At 33.4% G+C, this 17,774-nt stretch overlaps 1 pseudogene across 1 annotated transcript; it reads right to left on the reverse strand.

Moving 5' to 3' along the window:
* Positions 1 to 10,153: 10,153 nt before the first annotated feature.
* Positions 10,154 to 11,546, reverse strand: LOC149580480 (protein ULTRAPETALA 1 pseudogene; annotated as a pseudogene). Its single transcript, XR_016353767.1, has one exon. The product of XR_016353767.1 is annotated as a protein ULTRAPETALA 1 pseudogene (transcript).
* Positions 11,547 to 17,774: the final 6,228 nt, after the last annotated feature.

Below are 17,774 nucleotides of genomic sequence, written 5' to 3' on the forward strand. Positions count from 1 at the left end.
TTTTCTTCTTTCACACTCATACAAAGTTTAGGGTTTGTCCTCCTTAAGAAGACCTAGGAGACTTAGGATTAGGTATGAATCAATGACTATAATTCATCGACCTAGCCACTCAAAACATCCCTTTTACTGATTGTTTGCATGTATTGTATAGGGATTTGCAATAAAGATTCATTTTTATCATCTAGGATTGTAAAGTAATCCTGAAGTCAGCTGCAAAATGGCTTACATAGTATTTTGTGTCATTACAAACAATTATGTCAAAACTATAAGGAAACTTGGCAAGAAAGAATATAACCATTTCCACATAATCCATAATAGATCTAAAATAAATATGGAATTAAAATCCACATGCAAGAGAATAGACAACATACCCACAAAATTGTGACACAAGATATACCCTGGGAAACCCTCATTGAGGGAAAAACCCAACCTCCAAAAGCATCCATCACCATGGATTATTTAGCAAAAAATACCATTGCCATACAACCATGGAAGCCTTCATGGCCATAGCCACAACCAAGAAAACTATGTGAACAAGCATGAATCCACACATCCCATGCCATGCTTTCAACCTTCACAAATGCTCCCTTAGCTAACCTATCAAGCCTTGTCTCATTCGACTCTTGCCTTTCTCACACTTACTCTTGTCACACCAACAACTACCCTTGTGGTTGCTTATATAGTAGCAAGTCCCACAAAACCACCCAGTGGTATTACATAAACCATGTGCTAAAACCATGTGCCACCTAACCCACTGACCCCACATTTAATATTGGAAATTTAATTCTTTTCCCCAACATTAAATAATTAAATGAAATATTTTCACAATGTTACAATACAACTCATCAAAAATATTCCATGGGAATCTTTACATGTTCAACGTCCATCTAGGTGGAACATTATATGATAAAATAAAATAATAAAATATAAGAATATTATGCAATGTGTGCAACACCCATTATCTCAACAATCTCCCACTTGTTGTATACATTGCATAGGGTCAATTCATAGCCACATAAATGAACAAGGGAACAATCCCTCCCAGCACATCCACCATCATGGATCAAAATACACCAAGTGCTCCATCCTGGTACCTGATCCAAAGGTAATCACATGTATCCATAGTTGTCAAAATATCCATAGCTGAAATAACACCCACAACAAGTGCCAAACCCATCCAACTATACATACCTCCAAAGGTATACCAAATGAATCTCATGTCATCAACATATCAATTCTGTAACCTGCAATCACAAGCCTCAAGAGTAATACCTGCCACATATATACCAAGAAGCTCCTACTGCAAAAGATAATGTCAAATCTATAACCAATCCACTCACAACATCTCAAAGAAGTGAATCCATGTAGTATCAAGGACATCCACAATACATAAACTAATATTTTGCAAGAACAACTCTCATAACTAGTCTCAAATACTCTCCCAAATTCTCCACAACCAACAGAAGAAAGAGATAAAGTAATAACCATTTCATCTCTCACATGACATAAATGAACACAAACTAGTGATCACAATCTCCAACCAATCTTAAATCCAATGTAAGTGAAACCAAACATCTAGAAAGATAACCAAGACCAAGAGAAACCATGCAAATCATAACCTATATCATGTCCTTCTACACACACCTCTAGATGTAAAATGTGCAAGTATGATCTCCTCCATAAAACCCCAACAAGAAGCCACAACAACACCCAAACCATACCATATAACTAATCATGGATGTAAGCCTCTCACAAGAAGATCAAACTCATAAACCATTCCTAAACCAAGGAATAACCATTCCTAATCCAAGGAAAATGCCCAATATAAAATCACATCTCAAACTCAACTAGCATAACAACATATGCACATGGAGATAACCAATGATAAACCATCCCTCAAATGAACCCTCTAGAACTAACTCATGTACCATAGCTCAAGAGTCATATCCATGAAAGATAAGCATAAATATAATGCTCCTAAGAAAAAAAATGGGCTATACCTCTCAAGTAGCAAACTGCCAAGTAGACCAAGAGTGGGGAATGAGAATGCTCATCAAGATACCCAAGTCTTCAACCAAGACTCATCTAAGAACAATCTCCTCTCAAGTCCATATCAGGTGACTACCCCTTGGACTTCCTGCTGAGACCATCAACTGTCCCAACAAATACTTCTCTAATCTAAGAGAAATCAGCATCACCACCATCTCTAAGTATCCATGAGCACCTATAACCAATCAATCCATGCCAACTCCAAATGCAACATAGCAATATCATGAAGTATCCAACTTATGATCAGTGTACTCAATACTAAGAAACTAAACCAAGATCAATGTCAAAGTTTCAACCATGGCCTTAGGAACATAAACATGACAACATGATCTAACCATCTCAACCAAAGAGATAACATGCTCCATATGAACATACTATAACATGTCACAACTCTAAATGCGCATCAAGAGTATACCATGACATAATAATGAAACCATCCTCATACTAAGGATAACCTGCCAAATAAAAGCATAAACCGTACCTTTACCAAGAACCCCATAAGTCCTCAAGATGCAACCATCTCCATACACCATGAAGAAAACCATCTCCACATACCAGGAAGAACCATCTCCACACACTATGAAGATAACCAAGAACTCCATGAGTCCTCAAGATCTAACCATCTTCACACACCATGAAGATAACAAGTGCACCATGCAAATGTCAAAGACACTTCTACAACAACAGGATCTAAGACAAACCTCCAACATCTACAAACACTCAATAAATATATCAATGCCAACAACTCCCACTCAATTGTGGTACCAAGTCACCCATGGCATCATAAAATCCATCTCCTACATGAAGATCCAAACCAAACTAGGAACTAATCTTGCACTGTCACCCCATCATTGTCACAAGCTCCCAGTAAACCATGTATCTAAGCTATCCATGACATAATGATGAAAAACCATCCTCTAACCATGAGAATCAACCAAGGCATCAAACCATCAAATAAATCAAAGTGCACATCATGAGCTCCTCAAAAGAAACCAAATAACCATGATCCTCAACCAAGAAGATATACCACCATAACTGAATCAAAAAATCTAAGCTAATGAACATCAAGGATGTACCTATATATCCAATCATGTCATGCCAAAATCCATGACACCATGATCACATCCATGAACCGAGCATCTGTCTCTCAAAGTGTCCAATTTGTCAGCATAAAATAGTCAACCACAATCCCCTGCCATGACTGTACCTGGTAACTACATCTCATCCCTTCTATGTGAAGAAAAAAATTAGCAAATCATGTGACTTAGGGCATAGACAACCCAAATCCAAGCCACCAATCTGAATATGCATCAATAATGAAAGATCAATGGGCAAAGACAACCCATAACCAAGCTATAAATGCAACTTGTAAGTATAGACTGCTTAGAACATTGCACAACTTGTAGACCCAACAAGTCCTCATACATATCCAAATCAAACATTGATAACCATATCATCATGAGACCAAACTTGAGTATACAATGACATCAAATATTAAATCTCCAATGCCATAAACTCATAATGTTATCATAGTCAAAATATATCTATAAACTGTTCAGATAAATATATCAACAAATAAATCATGTCAAACCTGCACCAAATCTAAACCAATGTGTAGAGCTCTCCAAGAGCTTTCTGTTGACTACTCAATATCCAAAATCTGACTCTGTATACCCAAGTTATGCCCTAATCCGTGCTCAAAATAAAAAACATCTAACTTTAGGGCTCTTAAAACCTAACAAAATCTCAAAATCACAAAACCAAACCTACACCAAGTTGTAGTGCTCTGAATTAGCTTTCCAACGCCTATAAGAACTCTAAAATCTGGTATTCTAAGAGAAAGTTATGGCCATTTTACTAAGATAGTCTTTTTACCATTTTCATTGCGATTTTTCTTTTTTTTTTAAATTTTGCGACGAAAATTTTGACAAGATTAAATTTGACGGCCATCATGGGTTGAAACTTAAAAACTCTTTCAATTCCTCTGAACATGGCAAAACTAGGGCATATTATATATCAAAATTTATGGAAACGTCAACCCAGATCCAATGGTGAGGTCTATTTTTTCCTAAGAGGTCATTTCTACAAGCTTCCCCCCTAAAACCCTCATTTAAATGAAACATCCAAAAAATCCTTTTGTCCAAAAAATTTCACATGCCCAAATATTTTAACATCCCATCATAACAGCAAATCTAAAACCCTTAGACCTACAATAAATCACTCATATATCTTGCCCTTTTCTTTTATCCTCTCATGCATTCCCATGGATTCAATCTAGGGTTACAATAATAAAACCATAGCTCTGATACCACTTGTAAGGAAACTTGGCAAGAAAGAATATAACCGTTTCCACATAACCCATAATAGATCTAAAATAAATATGAAATTAAAATCCACATGCAAGAGAATAGACAACATACCCACAAAATTGTGACGCAAGATATACCCTAGGAAACCCTCATTGAGGGAAAAACCCAGCCTCTAAAAGCATCCATCACCATCTATTATTTAGAAAAAAATACCATTGCCATACAACCATGGAAGCCTTCATGGTCATAGCCACAACTGAGAAAACTATGTGAACAAGCATGAATCCACACATCCCATGCCATGCTTTCAACCTTCACAAATGCTCCCTTGGCTAACCTGTCAAGCCTTGTCTCGCTCAACTCTTGCCTTTCTCACACTTACTCTTGTCACACCTACAACTACCCTTGTGGCTGCTTATATAGTAGCAAGTCCCACAAAACCACCAAGTGGTATTACATAAACCATGTGCTAAAATCATGTGCCACCTAACCCACTAACCCCACATTTAATATTGGGCATTTAATTCTTTTCCCCAATATTAAATAATTACATGAAATATTTTCACAATGTTATAATACAACTCATCAAGAATATTCCATGTGAATCTTTACATGTTCAACATCCATCTAGGTGGAACATTACATGATAAAATAAAATAATAAAATATAAGAATATTATGCAATGTGTGCAACACCCATTATCTCAACAAAAACTGTATTACTTAGCACTTGAAGTCCTTGATGCTTGGCATCAACTGCAACTTCAATGTTGTAACTCAACATCTAAATGACCTAACATCCATTGGTTACTCGACATCTAAATCACTTGGCATCATTTGTCTACTTAGCACTTGAATGACTCAGTACTAACTATTTTCTCAGCACATACTAAGTATCTTATTCAACATGTACTATCTGGCATGTCATGCTCGACATGCATTACTTGTTTGACATGAACTGAGTTCTAATTTGTAAATGACTTAAGTGTGTAGACACTCATATGTCAAAACCAATTTGAGATTAACATTTGGATTATTGGATGTCGATAATTAAGTGTAAAATAGAGAAGAGCCTAATTATTGATTGAAGTGTAATGCAAACTTGGAGAAGGTTGTGATCACAAAGAAAGTTACAAAATAGATTTTGATAAAATGAGAGTGTAGAGTACAATACATTTTTGAGTTACAAAGCTTAATTCAATCTAATCTAGCAGAGGTGTTGCAAATTCCAAATCATTTTCTATATGTTTCTCTTTAACAATTATGATAGAAAAATCCCTTGATCAGGTGGATCCTAATAGGCCCCTATTGTAAAATCCTCTAACCAGGTGGTATTCTAAAGAATGTTCAAAATCCTCTAATTGGGTTACTCCTAGTAGGGTAAAGATTTTGATAGGTCTTGAGGTAATCCCTTAACAATATAGTACCTAATGATGTTTTTGTAACCCTTAATCGAGCAAGCTCCTTATAAAGTGTATTCCAAAAGAGTACACAATTTGTGAGCATCACTCTCACACTATGGTTTTAACCCTTGTTGGGTTTGCATTGTTAGGATAAATCATGGATAGAAATAAAAACTATATGCAAATATAATCAATAACAAAAAACAATAGATCACATAGAATAAACACAAAGCACCAAGATTTAACATGGTTCACCCAATTCCTGGGCTACATCCACCAAACAGCAAGTCTGATCTTATTACAATCCAGTGATTACAACTTGATTACAATTTGTAATCCCTTACAGCTCAATACCGCCCCAAGAACCAATTTCGCATCACAACATAATGAAAAATACCTAACCCTAAACCCTTTTATACAATGATTTTATTCATTTTAGGGTTACAACATGTTGGCCATATGTCAGCCATAATATGTCAGCTACCATGTCGGCCACGGCCCAAAATTTTTTTGAACTCCACTATTTATGAAGTATGTACAATACTTTCCTAATTAATCACCATAATCTAACATGCATGAGCTATATTTGCTATCAAATTTATGTGGATGTTTTTTATGTGTTTGCATGTTACTTAAAGTTGATATTACATATTGTGTTGATTGAAATTTTTATATGCTTCCACTCAAAGAACTTCCCCATGATACTTTGCCAATCTATCAAGTCCTCTAGTTTAAGACTTCCTATGTAATTAAATACTTTTACTTTGATGTCATCATTCTTACTTCTAATGATGTGAGAATCCTCTCTCTCTCTCTCTCTCTCTCTCTCTCTCTCTCTCTCCATGTTGTTAAACCCTTCTTTCATGGAATACTTTTTTATTTGAATAATCTCCTCTTTATTTTAGCCCTTGATTTACAAAAAATCTAGCAAGATCTACAATTTTCCTCTAGTTTATTTACATGTCTCTATGAATATGTGTAATAACTCTTCATCATCTCTCTCATCCATCTTCCTACTTTGATACCATATGATGTAGCTAGATTCTTAGAAGTATTAATATAAAGCATAAAAGAAAAAAGAAGTAAGTTTCATAATTCCAAATTATTCTTCATTATTCTTCTAACCCCTCTACTAACCCCTCTATTACAAAAAGAGAAACACATGTTTTAATTACATTTCAAAAATTGCCCTTTTTAGGAGTTTTTTCAATTTACAATATTTTTTTTGCTAATTTTAAAAATAACTCCTATAAATTGGGACTTTATCCTAAATTTTTCTAAAATTAGGGTGATATGAATTGCCAACTAACCTGTGAAATTGGAAACAAGATTTTTTTTTTTTAAATCATAAAAAAAACTCAAAAGAAAGTAAAAAATTATTTTGAGGCTTCATATGATGGAATTTGGCCCTAGAAAAATGTTGAGATCTAGTCCAATGATCTGGAGGTGATTAGCATTTTAATGAATTCTAGAATACACATCTACTTGAGAAATTTCAGCCCAACTGAACAATCGAGTAAAACATTATGACTGTCATAAGTCCTTGCATCATGTTATAAATTATTTTATTACCTCCTTTGTGTGTGCTTAATTCCATATAATAGGGCCTTTTAGATTTATTCTCATGAAGTGTGTAATTTTGAACATGTAATTGTCAGGAAGGAACTCAATGAGGTTTTCTATGTGGGTTTAAGTCCCTAGAGTGCTATATACTCATTTTTTCCTTCACCTCTAATACTATCCCTATTAATGGTTTTATGTTGTTTCATGTTCTAATCATGTGAGGAACCCCAACTTTTTTGGTGTGAATTTTCTTATAACCCAAATCTATGCTTGTATTTTATGGGTGTATATCCATACTTTCCCTATGGAAAAGTAGAACAATGCTCATAAAGCATTAAATGTTGATTGGGTGGTATCCTACCTATTGGCTTTAAATAATTGAACATTTAAAGTATATAAAAATTAGAGGTTTTACACTTTGAAGAGAACACATTTTTATATTATTATAATCATTTCATCAATATGTATGCCAATTATATTAAGATATGTTATCATTCTTCAAGTAAGAGAACAACTATTATGGGCTTGTTTTAACTACCTCTTCAAGTTTATGTCACATGTAATGAGTATTAGAAATTATATTTTATGATCCTTGTATTTGATTTTTTTATTACACTTCAATATACTTGGATAAAACCTCCTCAAAATTTGTGTAAGTATTTTTCCTAAATTGATAGTATTTAGTTGGAAATTATGTTTATTATGTTAAAATATATATATGGTTAAATTTCATAATTTGTTAATTTAATAAGAGAAGTCATCCATAGTCACTTTGATTGAAATTTTATAGAAACTGTAAATTTAGCATTGTGATTCATTTACTAAATATTGTTCAACAAGTATTTTTTCTAATAGGGTAAAGGACAATTCATCATAATGATTGATAACTTATGTAATGAAGTTTGTAGGATTTTTAAGAAAAATGATGAAATTACATACATTAGTTGATAACTTATTAGACTATATTTAAATTACAAAAAATATTACCACTCTTTGAAGAGTAGGTAAATCAATATAATTTATTGAATAATAATGAATTTATTGTTTGAATATTAAGATTCATCTCTAAGACCTATTTAATTTTTTTTAATAATTTAACATAAAGAAATATTATATATTTATTAATACATTTAAATTTAAATTTATTTTAATCTATTTTTCTATTTTTAAAATAAAAATTACTTTTGTATTAAAAAAATGTGCATGATTAGTATTCTTCATATTTAATAATAATAATAACATCATATACAGTTCAAAAAAAGTGCAAATATAAATTGTACCATAAATAAAATATAATATTTTTATTTTTTATTTTATTTTTATTAAATTATTATTTTAAATAAATGAATATTATTGTTTAAGTATTCTAATGATTTTAATAGATTTTGGGTAGTCAATGTTTAAGTAATATGATTATGATTTATATCTACAATCTAAATATTCTAGTGTTTCGTACAATTATTTTTCTAAAATCTATTTTATTTTATGTGTTTTAAGCAATAAAGTAATTTATTCATTATTTGCTTCCAATTAGTTGATTATTTATTTGGTTGGATTACATCATCATGAACCTTATTTTTAGTAGATTGAGGTGATATCATCTTTGTGCTTGCAATTTTCATTTCTCTTTTTATGCTTGTGTTTTTACATTTTGCAACATATGACCCCACACACTAGTGTCTTAGTGTGGTATAAATAAGTTATGATACAATTATTGAGCATGAACATTTTGTTCACCTTATTTTTGCATATATTTCTCCTTAGTATTTTTTAGACATTAAACTTTAGACCAAGTTATGTGAATGTCATTAATTCATATTTCTAGAAAGCATGTTTCTATTTTTAATGAGTTTCCTTCTAAATTATCAGATGAAGACATCAACATCTACAATTATGTGTTTGTCAATTTCAATCTTAATGAATGAATCATATAACTTAACTACCATCAAAGAAGTTTCACACTTCCCTCTTTACATAGCAAGTTCCTAAAGATGCCTCTTAACTCAATCTTATTTTCTACATACATGTACACATCCAAGTTAATCTTATCTAAAGTATCGAATAACAAACTTAGCATTTGACAAAATCATGTTACATAACTATATCATAAACATAATCATGTCTCTAGATTCATAATCTTATATTTCACTTATTTCAAATCTTTCATCCAAAATCCAATTAATTTTTTTACTTACATATTTTTTGTCATATTACCACAACATTGAAAAGTAACAATAATTACAAAACTGCCCCAATCTTCTTAACATCCATTTTTATATAAAATTCACTAAATTTGTTTTATACAAAGTTCCTAAAAATGTTCTTTATACATCGTTGATGTTTACAACAATGTATACATTCTAAGTAAACTCTTATATTTCACAAAAATAATGCACTTAGACGATATCATAGTCTCAAGGTCCATAATCTCAATATAACAATAAGCACATGCAGAGGGGCAGTTTCTTGTTGTTGCAGAGAACCCAGACGATAATTTTCAGACCTAAATTACTCAACTTTCCAACTTAACATCAATCGCAAAATTAAAACAATACAAAAAAAAATGGATAGTCGAACTGCCGAACTGGCACAGTAGACCGGATAACAGTTCCAAGCAGTCGGCATATGGCAAACGATCTCCATTAAATCGACGATGATTTATTCCTCATACCCAACCTCACTAAGAAAAAGTCGTTATTACCCGAGGAAAAACATAACTTCATAACACACACATAATTTTCTGCTGTAAAAACAAAAGCTGTAGGTAAAACAAGTTGGTCCCGAGTTCGATTTCGTGTACTGCCGAACCACCAAACAACCACTAGAAGAATAACGATAAAAACGCGAATAACATTTCATATAAAATATCCGTTTTTAAAACTTCTCCATTGCAACGCACAGTGATCACGGACATATTCCCGTTCAAATCCGGCGAGCTGCGTACGAATGTTTCAAAAGGTTGAATTATGACTAACCAACCAACCGAGCTCAATTACCAGTCCGATTAAAATACTTGACAGAAAAAAATCAACATCATTACAGAAAACCATCTCAACCATATGATTACCTAAACCATTGAAATAAATTTCTTTCTGTAAAAGGAAATACAGCAAAAATCACGAAAAGAAAATGCCAAGGAGGCTGCCGATTTCGTGCAAGAACAGAAGACAGGAGCCGCGGAAGGAACAATCGATCTACCCCCAAAATTACGGGCCCGAAATTCGTCCCCAAATCGGAATCAATTCCGTCAAGAACTCGAGATCAAATCCGTCAATGGCTGAAGGAATAAAAATCAATGCAAGAGCGGCATTTGCAGTCCCTAAAGAGGCAAATTTCACAGCCGAAACAGACGCAAAAAGAGCAGCCCTTGCAGCCGGGAAACTTACAGCAGCCCCTGTACGCCTTTCGACTTGCCGCCCTCTCTTCCTCCAATTCGCACCCAATTCTCTCAAAAGCAAAATCAGAACAAACCCAATTGGGATCAATGGCGGCCAGATGATGAACTCTGCATTCTTCCCTGTTGCGGCGCTTGAATCGGCGCTCCTTCCCGCAGGCGGCGCAGCGTACGAATTCATCCCTGTGGGTGACCCTGGGCTTCGAACCCTGGCCCTTGTTTTTGTAGTACCCTAAAAGCTCCGTCTTGCAGAGGGGCAGTTTCTGGTTGTGGCGGAGAACCCAGATATTGTTCTTCCATTTCTTCGAGCAGTTTCCGGCGTGTTTCTCGAAAGCGGGCGGTTTCATGGTGCCCTCGTCGCAGCAGCCGCCGGGAGAACACTCGCAGCCGACGATCTCAAAATTGCCGTCTTCGCTAATTCTCAGGCGAGCTACCGCATCTCCGTATTTGGCACTGGTGCAGCCGCATGTCATTTCTACGAAGCCCTTTTCCCTCTTCAGCCCCGCCAAGCCCACAAAATGTTCCTCCTTGAATCCTCCCCCTCCTCCTCCGCCATTTTTGTTTTCCTCCTGCTGCATTTTTCCCTCAGAAGTTAGGTTGCCCTGTAAGTGCAGAAAAGAAATAAGAATTTGTATCTGCAACCGGAAAACTGCTATGATTCTTCCCCTGCCCTTGGTTTTTCCTTTTTCTCTGTCTCGTCCCACTCAAATTGTAAGGGAAGGAGAGAACTGCAATGTTTCTTCCGCTACCCTTGAGGGGATTTTATAGCTTCGCGACGCCCATTGTTATGAGTAACGTGGATGGTCTTTATTGGGAGGGTGCGGTCTCGTAGTAGCCACGATTCATTTTGGTTCTGTTGCCGTCAGTCAAGGAGCTATATTAGGGCTTTTTATCTCACTGCCTTTTTAACTTGTGTTATGTCTAATTAAGTACGAGCTGCTTTATTTTTCCAATTATTGGGACTTCAAAAATTAATTAACAAAATCAATATCTTTGAATTTAGGTAATTTGATTTTGCTTGACTTTTTAGCTAGCTTATTTGTGGGTTCAACTTTTGATTTGTCAATAGTGTGGATGAGGGTATATTGAGAAATTATACGGTGTTATCATGTGATGTGGATTAAAAATATAAAAATATTATTATCTTTAGTTAGTTAATTTGATTTTGGTTGTCGTTTTAGGTGAGTTCAACTTTTGGCTTGTCTATAGTGTGGATAAAGGTCTATTGCACATTGATTGAGAGATTGTAAGGGGAGTTATCATGTGATCATTTGTGGGTTGACTCTTGATTTACTTATAGTGTGGATGAAGCTTTATTGTACATTGTTTGAGAGATTATAAGGGGAATTGTCATTTAATCATTTGATCCTTCTTGTTGCTTTAGGTAATTCAAGTGGGGAATCATATTTGATGTGTCCATAACACATTCATTTAATCTTGGTTGTCGCTTTAGGTAGTTTAGGTGTAAGTTCAAGTTTTGTTTTGTCCATAGTATTCGTTGGATCTCAGTCACCACTTCAAGTATTCTACATTGGGTGTTTGACTCTTGATTTATTTAAAGTGTTTGTTTGATCTCCACTATCTCTTCAAGTAGTCTAGGTGATGGGTTCAACTCTTGATTTGTCTATAGTCTTCATTCAATTTTGATTTACGATTTAGGTAGTTCAAATTTAGGTTGAAATCTTGATCTCTCCATAGTATTTACTTGGTCTCACTTGCCACTTCAGCTAGTTTACATGTAGGTTCAAATCTTGAGTTGTGTGCACTATTTATTTGATCTTCATTGCCATTGTTGATAGTTTTTATTGTAGGTTTGAATCTTGATGAACTTAAGGGGTTTTCTAATGAATGGTTCATAAGGCACAATACTTGGTGAAGGTTTTACAAATGGGATTGCAATAAGAGTGAGTTTAACTATGGGGGAAACTCTATAGTTAAGTACGCTCGAGCCAAAGTAGTACTTGGATGGGGGACCTCCTGGGAAGTCTCGGTGCTTCACCTCGATGAGCATCACGTAGATCCAATGAGTGCTAAGTGTTCCATTAATTGTCACGAGAGATGGATTCATGTGAATCACTACTCATGAAACATGAGCCAATGAGTATGACTCAAAAACTACACAATTAGATCATGATAGCGAGTCAATTTGTGATATTGCTATTAGAATTTAACTGTGTAGCTTTTGAGTCAAACTCATTGACCCATGTATCATGAATAGTGATTCACACATGAATCCATCTCTCATGAGAGTAAATGGAACACTTAGCACTCATTGGATCTAGGTGATGATGCTCACAGAGGTGAAGGACTCTGACTTCTTGGGAGGTCACCCTTCCCAGTACTACTCCAACTCGAGTGCGCTTATCTAGAGAGTTTCCTCCATGATTAAACCCACTCTAGTTGAATCACTGATGAACGATTTAATTTTCTTCTCTTTTCTCTCTATGCAATCCTTTGTTTAGATTGATATTCTTTCATTGTAATTTCCAAGTTGTGTTCAATTTTTAAAAAATTAAGTGATTATAATTCTTTTATTTACATTTACCTAACTATCAATTTATTGAGCCCAAGTTCAATTATTAATCGACGTAGCTAGTCACATCTCCAAACCACTCATGAGGAGACAGCGGATAACATCTTCCGAACGTACAAATTTCGCATTTAAGGCGAAACCAGGCTATCTAAGGAAGGGACAATTTAAAACCCACATTACTCAAATACTGAAATACTGTACCATAATCACGGAGAATCTTTGTAGAAACGAGTAAACTAGATGGTCACGAGTTCGATTCTCACATTGTGCTGAACAACCATGAAACAACCCAGTTAGCAGTACAAAAACAGAACTCAGAATATTTAAATCGATATACTCACTAATATAAAATGTCACTGTACACAGCGCATTACAGCTGGCAGGACTAAATGGTACAACGGAAAACTGGTGCAACTACTCAGTACAAATCTGGCGAGCAGGCTACTTTTCTTTCCGAGGTTAAAAGGTCAATCACCAATGTTTTTATAACAATTTGAAAGCTATTCCAACTGCAAATCGAACATCCTTATGGAAAAAACAAATCTATTCCATGGATCCATCCAAGTACAGTCCGAAGCGGCTGGGCAAAACGTCACTTCTTTAATCCATTTGTACAACTCAAATTTAGATTCGGAGTATAGACAAAGTTTTTTTACTCTCAACAGAAAATCAAAATTGGGAGCATAGCCAAAATTTGTGAATGATTATAAGAGCGTCAATTTTAGTCCTTGAAAAGGCAGAGGTCATAATGCAGAAGGTGCTGTCCTTAAGGTTGAGTTGCGGGAAGGATATCAGTTTCCACAAATTTTCCTTCATTTTCAGTAGTTAGAACAAGAGTTAGTTTATTGTAGTTAGATTAATAGATTTGGAGATGGGACAAGAATTAAAAATGATAATCTTGACTTAAACAAGAAAAACAAATAACGGTCACTACATTAATCTCTTCATAGCATTGCAAACATTAGCAGACCAAGATGTTTGTCATGCAGGTGCCAATGAGCCAAAATAGATTATTTTCAAACCTTCCCATTCAATACTTGCTACTTCAAGTAGAACTATTCTTTTGTCCCTCTCTGCCTCTAGATGTCTCTGATTCTGATGCATAATCCACCGAATTGGAATAGGAGTTGCAATGTGCTTTGTTTTAATGTATACTGATTTGAACATGAAACTATATGGCATCACTTAGCCTTTGGGCATTTTGGTCTTGTATGTTAAACTTATTTACGTTTTTTTTAATCACATGCATATATGATATTGATAATGAACATTGAATTCTGATTTCTGAATTTTGAATGCTTATTTTGTTTTGAAACAATGAAATGTTGTGGACTTGTATGTTAATGTGATGTTTATATGGTATGCTTTATCTATATTCCCATAATTCACGTATATGTGCAAATTTCCCTATATTATAACTCTCCTCTCAGTGTTCCGAAGTTTGGCAAAAGAAAAGTGTCATCCAGAAAACTCATCCCATTGTTCCGTGTCATCCCCTTCCGAAAAACTCGGAATAACACTGATTTAGAATTGTTAGGTGGTCAAAATTAACTATAATAGCTATTGATACAATTCTGGAAAAAAAGAACCATCTGAAATAATAAGATCCTGATATTCCAAACATCCTTACATTCACAATATCCCATAAGATAATTTTCTATGACAGACAGATGCTACATATATACGTATATCTATTATTGAATAAAGTCAAACACAATGAATTACAAAGCAAAAAAAGGAGGAGGATTAAAAAAGAAGTCATAAAAGTGAACTATTACAATTTCAAAGATAATAGCAAATATATAAGAAAAACAAAGAGTAAGATGAGGCCAACAATAGCACATAATCTAATAGTAAGAAAAGCTCGTACAAAGATGACTAAACACTTCTTTATAATTTTTATAAATGAATCTAATTTTAGAAGTTTCCAAGTGAAATAATATTTTTACAAAAAAATTCTATTCCACACTAATTACAAATTGTATGGAACTAAACCAAAAGCACAATATCCAACTTTAGTATGAACAAATTAGGAACATATCATGATAATAAATCATTCGAAAATAGAAAACCTCAATTTCCTTTTTAGTATAATAATTAAATATGAGGAACTTTATCTTACGTGAAAGTATATTTTCCAACAAGCATTTCTTTCCTGCCAATAAAAGTAATAATTTTAAACTGAATTTATTTTTTAAATAAACTTTCAATCATTTAGTATTCCCACAGCGAAGAAGTAGACGAGAATCCAATGAGAGGTTCGGTGTCTTAACCTCATTAAGTGGAGAACGAGATGAAAATAGTTGAAAAATGGTTGGGCATTTAGAGGAGTCCATATTTCACAATTCTCTAATGCAATCTTACTTCAAATTATATCTTATCCAACATATTCCTTTATCAGCACACATTTGACTTTCACCTTGAGGGCTCCCCGTTTTAAAATATGATTCAAAGAAGAAAAAAGGAACTTGTCTTACTTAATACAATGGGAGTATTTGTAGATAATGTGCTACCCGTTCTCATTTAATACTCATTGGAGGATGTCCATTCCGGTGTAATCAATCTTAATTCACTATCAAGAAAAATAAAACTACTATATTATATGTAAGAGTGGTATCTAGTTATCATTAACATTTCTTTCCTAAAACTTTATATTAATATTTGAAATTATATATAGATGTTTCTTAATGATATTATTTTAAATATTATATTTCAATATTTTTAGATTAGAAGTATTGATATTTTTATTATTAATATTTTAAATTACATTATATGATTTATCTTGAAATATTAAAGAATCAAATTAAGAATTGCAAAATAATAATTAAATCATAGATTCAACTTTATTCTTAATAATTTATTTACTCTAATCAAAATTTGAAATTTTAAAGGAGATATAAAACTAATATGATGATTAAATAAATTAAAAAATATAAAAACTGCAGCGAGTCAATAATTCTAAACTTTAATAAGAATTATTAAAAATTATTTTTAACTTTACCATCTTCTGTTGGAAGGATTCTTGAGAAACAAAATACTGAGGGGGGAGGGGGGTGAATCAAGATCTTAAACTTTAATTTATGAAACCAAATTACTAAATTCACACCTAATTCATTTCATATCTTAGATCTAACATTAAAATTGTAATACTAAAATGTAAATGCATAGATCACATCCATGAAAGATTCAACATATAACACAAATGATTTGGTAACCCAGAAACATTTCAAGGTGAAGATAAAACTAGTTGGGGATGAAACCCGCAACTCTTCACTAATACAACAATAAAGTTAACTTGTCAAGGTTACAATTTTTTATCATAATATATAATCTACCCTGTGAGGGGTCTGCCTTGTTAAAAGCTTCAAGACTATTAAGTCCTAACTTGTTAAAGGATTTCACACTTACAATTAAGCAAGGACTTTGTTAGGAGGTTTACATACACTTGTTAGGATCACTTAGTTAAGAGATTTGCCCTAATTCAAAATTGATTTAGCACTCGACCCTCAATTTTCTCTACAAGATCATTTTGGATCTCCTCTATACAATGTCTGATATGATCTCTTTGTAAGACTAGAAAAGTGGTAAACTTGCATAATGAAAGAAACCACAAACTTTCAAATAAATGCAAACCAATCTAATCTACCATTAAAGCCAATGAAATTAAGGTGCATAAATAAACATGAAAAACACTCCCTTCACATGATGCTCCAATGTTATCCTTTCTTCTCCATAAAATTGATGTTGATGTAGCTCCAGTTGCCAAGATGAACCTACAATTGAAAGCAATATGATATGATATGATATGATAGCAAGATGATATGATAGTAAGAATACTTGGATTGTGGTTAGCCAAAACAAATGCATAATGACTCAGTTTATAGGATTCTGAAGCCAAGTACAAGAAATGGAAAGAAAGAATGCAAAAGAGAAAGATGTCATAATCATGTGTGAAACTTAGAAATTGCTATGACAAAGAAATGAAATTTGGAAAATTATGACACAATATGACAAATTATGACAATGTGCAAGAATTATGCATAGAAATGTGTAAGAAAAATGGAAGAAGAAAGTGTGAGAAAAATACATAGAAAGATGTAAGAGGTGTAAGATAAAAATTAGGAATGTGTAAGAGCGGGAAGTTTTGAATTTTCAAAACTCATAATTCCATCTAAAATGGAAATTAGAAATAATGAATTAGGATTATGAAATTAGAAAAATGAAATTCAAAAATGAGAAATTAGAATTAGAATTTAGGAAATTAGGAATTCCCATAATTCATGAAAATGGAATCAATTAATTAATAAAGATTAATGAATTGGAAAAGGTTAGTTAAGAAGAATAATTAATAAGAGAGGATCAAATTAAATGATTAAGACACAAGAATAGACTATGGTTTGTCTAATCTTATAGGATAAATTAACAAATTGATTGGTCAAGATGATGAAATAAATGCAAGATAGCCCTATTGAAGGGTCACGATGAAAATACAAATCAAATGTGATGATATTGGATTGGACCAAT

This window comes from Cupressus sempervirens, chromosome 1 (assembly GCF_028749045.1).
Source record: "Cupressus sempervirens isolate cs-2001-9-10 chromosome 1, ASM2874904v1, whole genome shotgun sequence".
NCBI classification, from domain to species: Eukaryota; Viridiplantae; Streptophyta; class Pinopsida; order Cupressales; family Cupressaceae; genus Cupressus; species Cupressus sempervirens.